This window comes from Melitaea cinxia, chromosome 26 (assembly GCF_905220565.1).
Source record: "Melitaea cinxia chromosome 26, ilMelCinx1.1, whole genome shotgun sequence".
Lineage (NCBI taxonomy): Eukaryota > Metazoa > Arthropoda > Insecta > Lepidoptera > Nymphalidae > Melitaea > Melitaea cinxia.
The window spans coordinates 689,950-700,840 of NC_059419.1; the positions used below are offsets into that span (position 1 = coordinate 689,950).

Sequence of the window (10,891 nt, forward strand, 5' to 3'; positions counted from 1 at the left end):
CTTTGTTCTCTGTATATACGCCCACGTTAACATGGCTGATCCTGATAATGGCGACCCCTCGCCTTTATATATATAATATTATAAAAATAAAAACAAAACTTTGTAACTTATAATATGGATATATGAGCATTATAAGAATAAATAAAAGTAATATAATATTAGACTATTGTTGTACATATTTAAGTTTATTTGCAAAGTAATCGATAAAATAGTTTTCACGTCTTAATTACTTCAAAACTTAATATAATTATTTAAAACTTTAAATTGAGTTTTTTTCCATAAATTGATAATCTACAATTTAACTATGAGCTAAATAAATTAACTGTATAATTTAAAATACTGAAATGATTTAATTTTTAATTGATAGAAAAATAATATTAATTTTTACAGTTAGTCAGACACGTTTATTTTTCTTTATTATTATTATTTAAGAATTACTAGAAGCCGTAAATTGATATGCTCAATATAAATATGTCTATACACGGAGACAATAGAAAGTGTAGCAAGTAGCAAAGCAACTGTTCACGTGTCGCGTCGTGTTTGACCTTGAATGCGCAAAACCTTGCGTAGTAACAGATTTTCGGGTCTGCGTAAAGGTGATATCAGACGGTTCACTCGAATGATTGTTCACTCGAGTGAATGCTTCATTTTTTTTTCATTCTATGTTCACACGGCTTAGACGAAATGATACAGAAATGAACATTCATTGTTCTTTCTTTTAAATATGTCATCGAATGAAGTCGTACGTCTTGGAATTCGTTTAATTTGTGATCATTTAATCAAAGAGTTGACAAAAAAGAAGCAAAGAAAACGTCGACGGTGGTGGGTGCGACCATGGATTGCAAGAAGAAATTTATTAGGAGCTTCCAATACATTGTTCAGAGAACTAGCCGTTGAAGATCCTGATTCATATTGTAATCATCTTCGAATGTCCGTCGGCTACAGGACTCGAAACAAAATGGCCGAATCCGAATGAACGTTCTCTCAGTGTTCAGACCGTTCATTTCTCGTTCATTCGGAGTGGGAATGAAAGATACCGGATGCCAATATCCAACACTGTTGGATCGGTTCACTAATGAATTCATTCGGCACTCGTGTTTCATTTTTTGTTCAGACATTTCATTTCGAGTGAAATGTACCGAATGAAAGGTGAAAATGAACAAAAAATGAACCGTCTGATATCACCTTAAGCGCGCACTGTCGCCTTGCGTCCCTCTCCACCCTCGCACACGCTTCTCGTGCCCTAGAGTACAATAACGAACGAAATGGATTCGTTTGTCTATTTTATTAACGTTTAATTTTGTGTCAAATAATGCATCAACTTCAGCCAACTTTAAGACGAGAGAAGAATGATTTATTTGTTTATTTATTTAAATTCTTTATTGTACAATAAATACACTAAAACAAATGTGTACAAAAGGCGGGCTTAACGCTAATGCATTTTCTACCAGTCAACCTTGGTATGTGCAAGAATGTCTAGTGTGTAGGAGTACAATAAAAAAATAATACAAATAATATAATATATGTGATTTTTGATGTCTTTACATATTTTTCAAAAGAAAATAATAATCGAGAGTTTCTTTATTGTTAATACACGATTCAATTATTCATTTGCTGACAAACTTATACTAGTATATATTATTTTATATAAACTTATACTAGTATATATTATACTAGTATATATTATTTTATAATATATTTGGAATTTCACGGGCAACCGCAGAGGTTCGTGGAGCATTTGCCTTAGCACTTTTGTCTACAATAGTAACTGCGCAAACGGTGAAACGACAGCCATATTTTTTCATAATATTTGCTGCGACATACGCTACGCTACTGTTGTGTTGAATCAGTCGAGCAACGTGCTTGCTTCACTCAACGTTTTTAATTTATTTTAGGTTATTATTAATTTTTTTTTACTTGTATAATGACGGAAATTGTTATAAATAAATTTAAATTGTTAAATTAAACAATAAAAAAATTATAGAGTTAGTACTAATCTCTTGGCTTACTGAGAACGAAACTATGTGTTTGTGGCCACCAGAAAAAGATGAAGACAAAAGGTGAATAAATGGGTTGAACTTGAAATCGTGCCTTTCATGACATGGTTAAAATAACCAATCAGATTATCAGCTAAGCTAGTGAGTATTTACGCACATTAATTATTTTATTTATAGTATTAAAATTATCTCGAGACAATACCTTGTAATTAACCTTTTAATAGATATCAAAATCGAATTTAATCTTTTAGAAGTTTTAAATTGTACAACGTAAATTTGTTTTCGCTAATGTTATTGAATTTCAATTCTAATAATAAAAGTAATGGTGCTCGGTGTAGTAGTAATCGTGTAGTAACATAATTTATTGGCGTTTCAGAGGATTATAATCAAGGATCACGCCGATTAAAAAATCCTTTAAAACAAATGATGTTGAGAGCACTGAGAGTGAATCTATGATTGATCTAAATACTGAGCCTATGCTCTTGTAGTAATTCCTTCCAACGACAATTTAGAAGGAACCTGATAAGAGCGATGAAGCTGCGTGTGAAAGTATAATGGAACCTAAAGGTATTACTTACTTAATATTTCCTGAATTAGTTATCATGTATGTATCAAAATCAAATGTCATACGTCAAACTGTTAACATTGTATTTTTTTGCTCCGTATATTTAATTAATATTCCGTGAAATAACTTACTTTTTAGACCACAAATACATATAATTTTGAAGCCCGTATTGCAATCTACACAGTGGTGTTATTGTGCTCTCGGATTTATTCAAAGCGATATGGCTGATGTGCTGAGTTTATGTGCTGGTTGTCGGAATAAAATATCTAACAAGTATTTCTTGAGCTGCGCCTTTTGTAAACTCAAATATGATCTTACATGTGCTAACCTAACTGATAAACGCTTCCTGACTATGGACATCGATCAAAAAAATAAATGGAAATGTCACGGGTGCCGTGCAAAACAGCCTAAAATGGATAATACAAATACACCTGTACGTAGCAATGATTCCCCGATTAAATCGAGGGACAATATTGATTCTCATCCAGACAATGTTGATGTTACATATCGCAAAAAGTCCCGGGCTGAAGATTCTGTAATAAACGAATACTCAAGTTTAGATCAGCCACCGTCTCTGATTACAAAAGATGATGTGAGAGTAATTATTAGGGAAGAACTCACATCTATGAGACAAGCTTTGTCACAGGAACTGCATCAAACACTAAAACAGTTAGTGAGAAATGAACTTCAGTCCATAAAAGAAGAAGTATTTGCACTTGAGAGTAGCGTTGAATTTCTGAACGAGAATTATGAGACTAACAAGTCTAATATTGCTAAGTACCAGGAAAGTTTGAGTAAGCTGCAGAAGGAGAACACTCAACTGAATAATTGTGTACATGATATGCAAATAAGACTTCAAGTAATAGAACAGCACAATCGATCCAATAATCTAGAGATACAATGTGTACCCGAGCACAGGCATGAAAACCTTCCATCAATCATAACGCAACTGTCTAAAGTAGTATCATGCGAAATAAAGGAATCAGACATTCATCACTGCACTCGTGTGGCGAAGGCCAACAATGACAATAAGAGACCTCGCTCAATCATTGTTAAACTTGCCACACCTAGACTACGTGATAATCTGTTAGCGAAAACTATAAATTATAATAAGGCAAACCCCAGCGATAAAATTAATACTAGCCACTTGGGTATAGGTGGGAATAAGACACCGATTTATGTCACTGAGCACCTATCGCCTATGAATAAAAAACTACATGCAGCTGCTCGACAGGTTGCCAAAGAAAAAGGATTCAAGTTTGTTTGGGTAAAGCAAGGTCGAGTTTTTTTACGCAAAGGAGAGGATAGCGAATTTATATACATTAAAAACCAAGAAACATTAGATAGGATTAAATAGATACGAATACTTAGACTCCTTTACTTATATTTTATTGTGAAGCTTTATTTATGTAGATATAGTTTCTAAATTCAATAATTTAAATATATATTATCAAAATGTTAGAGGTCTACGTACCAAGACTCATGACTTTATTTCTAGTATTGCGTGTGTTGATTATGATATCATTGTCTTGTCGGAGACGTGGCTGAACAGCAAAATTTACGATTCTGAAATATTCGACAGTCGCTTTACAGTCTACAGGAGAGACCGCGAAAGCACTGGTTTTCATGCGAATAAAGATGGTGGGGGTGTACTAATAGCAGTATCCAACAAATTCTACTCAACTCGGTATAGAGAAGGAGAAAGTGATTGTGAAGATATTTTTGTTAAGGTAGAAATTAGTCCAAAGAAATATATCCATTTTTGCGCTGTCTATCTTCCTCCTCCTCTAAATAGAAATATCCTTGAACATTTTATAGATAATTTTACCCACGTTTCCGATATTGTAGAAAATGTGTGCTTGGTGGGTGATTTTAATTTGGGCTTTATTTCTTGGCCTGATTTGACTGATATGAATCATGATAATTCTGCAATCTGTCATGGTTCTTCATTAGCTCAATTGATGATAGATTTTGTATCACTCTGCAATCTCAAACAGCATAACAACGTCACTAATAGCTATAATAGGATTTTGGACTTGGTTCTGAGCAACATGGTGGGTGTAACCGTCAGACCGTCTGTGGATGTGCTAGTAAATATGGATCCACATCACATTCCCCTGAACATTGTTTTGGAATTCATTGAAAGTAAGTCATTAAGAATTAACAATAGTTTACGGCACAATTTTTATAAGGCTAATTACGCTGAAATTGAATTAGAATTAAGTAAAATTGATTGGAACATTAAATTTTCACAATGTAAAAACGTAGATAATATGGTATCGATATTTTATATTGTTTTAAAGGATATAATTGATAAATATGTACCTCAAGGTAAGACTAGTATAACCAAACATCCACCCTGGTTCGATAAAAAATTAATTAAAATAATAAAGGAAAAGAACAAGTTACTCCACAAATATAGGGTTTTTAAAAATCCTTTAGATGAAATATCTTTACGAATTTTAAACAACAGATGTAAAAAGATGGCTACACTTTGCTATAATAATTACGTTAGTAGAGTTGAGGATAGCATTAATATAAACCCTAAATATTTTTATACTTACCTGAAAGATAAACGAAGTAACGTAGTCCAGCTACCTCAAACTATGACCTTAAACAATATAAGTGTGTCTGATGGAACAGAGATATGTAACCTATTTGCATCTTTTTTCGCTTCTACTTTTGCTACTTCTTTAGACCATTCTATTCCCTATATCAAAGGCATTAGTGATTTTAATAGCTTTGGAAAAGTTCATATTACGCAATATAGCATAGCAAAATATTTGAAGGGGCTTGACGTACACAAAGGGGCAGGACCAGATGGAATTCCGCCATATTTTGTTTCAAGATGTGCATTGTCTTTAAGCGTACCTTTGTTTCTTATTATTGAGAAATCCTTGTTGACTGGTACATTCCCTAACATTTGGAAATCAGCAAAGGTAGTTCCTGTTTTTAAAAATGGCCTTAAAGATAGTATATCTAATTACAGACCTATTTCAATTTTATCTGTATTTGCCAAGTCATTCGAAGCTTTAGTTTATCCCTACTTAAAAAGTCATACTAATCAGATTTTTGTTAATGAACAACATGGCTTTGTCCAATCACGTTCTACTACCACAAATTTAGTCGCCTATCATAAAGAATTGGTTAGCGCAGTTGATAAAGGCATCCAAATAAATGCTGTCTACATGGACTTTGCTAAAGCATTCGATAGAGTTTCTCACAAATTGTTGCTGGCAAAGTTAGAATTGTATGGTATATGCGGTACTCTACTAAAATGGTTCCAATCTTATTTATCAGGTAGAACGCAATATGTTGTGGTTAAGGGCTTTCAATCTAAGACATATTCAGTCATATCTGGAGTTCCACAGGGTTCACATTTAGGTCCCTGGCTGTTTAACTTATTTATCAATGATTTAACTTCTTGTATTAAATATAGCAGTGCGTACCTCTTTGCAGATGATTTAAAACTATGCAAGACTATAACATGTACTAATGATAACGATATGTTCCAAGTGGACCTCGATTCTATAGGAAATTGGTGCATAGCTAACAAAATGTCATTAAACACTAGTAAGTGTTACAGTATCTCTTTTACGCGCAACCATAATATAATAAAAAATCAATACCATATTGACGGAACTTTATTGCAACAAAGGTCGGAGATCCGGGATTTAGGGGTCATTTTTGATTCAAAATTGTCGTTTATACCTCACATGAATTATATAATTACTAAAGCTTCTAAAATGTTAGGCTTTATCATTCGTAATAGTAAACTATTTTGCAAGCCAACCACAAAAATTGCTATCTATAACACTTATGTACGGAGTCAGATGGAATACTGTTCTGTAGTTTGGTCACCACATTATAATGTACACGAAATAAGAATAGAACGTATTCAGAAACGGTTTCTAAAACACATTGCCTTTTCGGGTGGATTACATAAGCGCCTTCATTCATATGTCGATAGACTAAATCATTTCAAAATGGACGGCCTATCGACACGCAGAAAGCTGCACGACATAATATTTCTATACAAAATACTAAGAAATAAACTTAATTGTCCTGCCCTCTTGAGTTCGTTTCAATTACATGTTCCACGTTATCTGCCTCGACGCGGGCATATAAACTGGGGTTTATTGCATCAGCCGTATGCCAGAACTAACCTAAAAAAATTCTCTGCCATATCCCGTATATCGAAGATATATAATAGTATATGTGAGAAAGTGGATGTTTTTAATGATAAATTACCTGCCTTCAAAAAAGTTGTTTTGGGATTGCTGAGGGATTAATTAATTATAAGTGATTTTTGTGTTTGCTGTTTATGTTTGTTTTTTTTTTTTTTTTTTAACTTACTAAATCTATTTTTAATTATACTCATCTGTATTTCAATTTGAAGATATAATATTTTAATAATACTAGTGTTACATTTTTTAGTGCATGTTGTGACAACTTAAAATGTTGCGCATTTAATCTTAATTGTAGTACCTATAGTTTTTATGTGAAAATTATAATGTAGCAACTACTGTTTGTCCAAATGAAATAAATAAATAAATACACTGTAAAAATTTTTTGTAAAATTATCATTTTTTTACTCAACATGAGATGGCTAAATTACTAATCAGTGTGTATGAATTCAAATTATAACACATTTTGAGTAATTTTCCAAGACATATGAGAAAATTTGCTAAGATGCGCTTTAATTTTACAATCTTAGAGTATAAATCTTACTTGTATTGTAATTTCACGGAACAGTTTATTAAATTTTAATAACAAACTTTGAAGATTTACCAAAATTTTTAGTAATTTGAGATACTATATTTTTTTGTAAAATTACCAAATATTTTATAATTCGAATTACTGTGAAGTGTTTAGAAATTTACAAATTTTGTTATTATTTTTACAATTTGAACTGTAAAATTACACAATACATTGTAAAATTACTAAAAAATACTATTTGTCTGTTGCCATGTATAATTTTACTAAACAGGTTATCAATTTTCGATACCAAGCTCCTTAAATTTACTAACATTGTTTGTGTTTTGAATTACTAATTTTGTTGTAAATTTACAAAACAATATTGTAATTTAAACTACAATCAAAGTATTGAAAATTCAAAAAATTTTTTTGGTATTTTTACTATTCTTATTGTAAAATTACACAATGTATTGTAAAATTACTAAAAAATACTACTTGTCTGTAGCCATGTGTAATTTTACTAAACAGGTTATCAATTTTCGATACCAAGCACCTTAAATTTACGAACATTATTTGTGTTTTGAATTCCTACTTTTGTTGTAAATTTACAAAACAATATTGTAATTGAAATTACAATGGAATTATTGAAAATTCAAAAATTTTTTTTGGTATTTTTACTATTCTTATTGTAAAATTACACAATGTATTGTAAAATTACTAAAAAATACTATTTTTCTTTAGCCTTGTTTAATTTTACTAAACACGCTGTCGACTTTCGTTTCCAAGCTTCGTAAATTTACAAACATTGTGCGTATTTTAATTTAATCTGTGGTCTAGTAAGATTGTGAAACAATAGTTAAATTCGAATTCTAATGAATTCATTGGAAATTCAATAATCTTCTCATTAATTTTATTATTTTGACTGTAAAATTATACAGTGTTTTGTATAATTAACAGTATAATAGGGTAACTACTTTTTTAGATGAACCAAAATTGTTAGTATTTCGGTTTACCATAGTTTCTTGAAAGATTACAAAAAAAAATGTTTATTTACATATTATTGAAATTATTAAAAATTTATCAATATTTTTATATCATATTTATATGTAAAATTTTGATTTGAAAATTATATATAGTAAAGTTATGATTAATAAAGCATTTTTAACTTCCCTCTAAAAAAATTAAAATTTTTTTTAAAAATCGGGAAGTTATTGGTTTTACCCCGTTTTTCGAAAGTCGAGTTTTCATCATATCTCGACGTTTAAAGGCCCTAGAAAGCTTCCCTGACTATTTTTACGAGGGTGTCTGTATGTCTGTGTGGATGTGTGTGTGTACGCATGTAAACCTCTTATAACTTTTGAACGGCTTGACCGATCGAAACGAGACTCGTGGCATTCGAAAGGGTTCCACTCAACTTAGACTTCCTGAAAATTTGAAGTGAATCGATTCGGTAGATTTTGAGAAATTTAAAAAAAAACCGCGAAAAAATTTTTTCGAAAATGATGTTTTTTTAGAATAACTTTTTGGCTATTGCACCGATCAATTCCATAACCTAATCAGCTCTTAAGCTCAAAAAACGACGTCGAATGCCGTTTTGCAAATCAAAATCGGTTCATTCGTTCGTGAGATATCGAAAACCAAAAAAATCGAAAAAATTAAAAAACAAGCGTTTCTTAGAATAACTTAGTGACTTTACGTCTAATCGATTTTGTTCTCATTGTAACATTTTTAGGCCTCAAAAAACTGCGTCGATTGCCGTCTTGAACATCGAAATCAAACCACGCGTTTTGCAGTTATGGCATTTCAAAAATTCCAAAAAAAAAACGTTTTTTCAAGATAACTTTGAAATTTTGAGACTTATCGACTTTGTTTTCCTTACATCACTTTTAGTGCTCAAAAAACTGCGTCGATTGCCGTTGTACAAATCGAAATCGGTTGATTCGTTCGTGAGATATCGAAAACCAAAAAAATCGAAAAAATTCAAAAACAAGCGTTTTTTTAGGATAACATGGAGACTGTACGTCTCATCGGTTTCGCTCTCATTGTGACATTTTTACGCCTCAAAAAACTTCGTCGATTGCCGTCTTGAACGTCAAAATCGAACAACACGTTCCAAAGTTATGGCATTTCAAAAATTTCAAAAAAAAAGTTTTTCCAAGATGACTTTGAAATTTTGAGACTTATCGATTTTGTTCTCTTCACAACATTTTTAGTACTCGAGAAACTGCGTCGAATAGCATTCAGAAAGTTAAAATCGGTCAATTGATGCGTAAGATATCGTTGTTGCAAAAATTTCCGAAAATATTTTGTAATTTTATCAAACCCAATTCAAATGAATTGGTTGGTATAGTTACGAAACTGCGTAGTAAATTTACTAAACATTTTTATGATCAATTATTGAATAAAATTACAAAACTGTATAGTAAAATTACTAATCAAATTTTCTGTAACCGCTTGGTAAATCTCTAAAAATATTTTGTAATTTTATCAAACTCAATTCAAGTTAAAGTACAAAACAGCATAGTAAATTTACTAAACATTTTTATGATCAATTATTGATTAAAATTACAAAATTGTATAGTAAAATTACTAATCAAATTTTCTGTAACTGCTTGGCAAATTTCCAAAAATATTTTGTAATTTTATCAAACCCAATTCAAATGAATTGGTTGGTGTAGTTACGAAACTGCGTAGTAAATTTACTAAACATTTTTATGATCAATTATTGAATAAAATTACAAAACTGTATAGTAAAATTACTAATCAAATTTTCTGTAACCGCTTGGTAAATCTCCAAAAATATTTTGCAATTTTATCAAACTCAATTCAAGTGAATTAAGTAGTATAGTTACAAAACAGCATAGTAAATTTACTAAGCATTTTCATGATACATTCTTGAGTAAAATTACAAAACTGTATGATAAAATTACTATTTAAATCTTCTGGAACTGCTTGGTAAATTTCCAAAAACATTTTGTAATTTTCTCAAATTGAGTTGAAGCATTCTGTTTAGTAAATTTACTAAATTGTTTTGCGTTAAAACTTCCCACACATTTTTAGTAAGTTTACCAAAGAAATTTTTAACAGTGTAAATCATGTAATAATAATTGAAAAACGATACGCGTTTTAGAAATTACACATGATAATTACAAATTGACATTGAACAAACATATTAATAATTAAGGATTATGTTGTTGTTGTTTTTATTAATATTGTTATTATTATATTTACTTATAGACCAGTACATTTACCTTTTGAAACCTAAAAAACTATAGTAGGATGAAACCCATTGGAAAAGAAAGAGAATACAACGAAAATGAAAGGAAAAATAAATGTCGGGAAGTGAGGGGTTATGGGGATAAAAACGGCTTATGTCGATTTCTGGCTAAACTACAAGTCTTACGGAAATAAGGTAAATGACAAAGTTGTAGGTAATAAAAAGATATATACATTTTTCTTATAACCTCAAAATTTATCATTTAGGCCCTAAATGACCTAGGACCTACCTAATGCGTGCTCTAGGAGACACCCTAAAATTTAGGGTGTCTCCTAGAGAGGTTGCACCTCGGCTTATAACAAAGTTGGTGTGGTGGTCGAAGCGCGCGGTCTTCGACACGCTATTACTTTTATT

At 31.0% G+C, this 10,891-nt stretch overlaps 1 long non-coding RNA gene across 1 annotated transcript; it reads left to right on the plus strand.

Annotated features, from left to right (window-relative positions):
• Positions 1-2,055: 2,055 nt before the first annotated feature.
• Positions 2,056-10,662, plus strand: LOC123666612. Its single transcript, XR_006745290.1, has 3 exons — positions 2,056-2,138; positions 2,374-2,564; positions 10,498-10,662. It is a non-coding gene; the product is annotated as an uncharacterized LOC123666612 (long non-coding RNA).
• Positions 10,663-10,891: the final 229 nt, after the last annotated feature.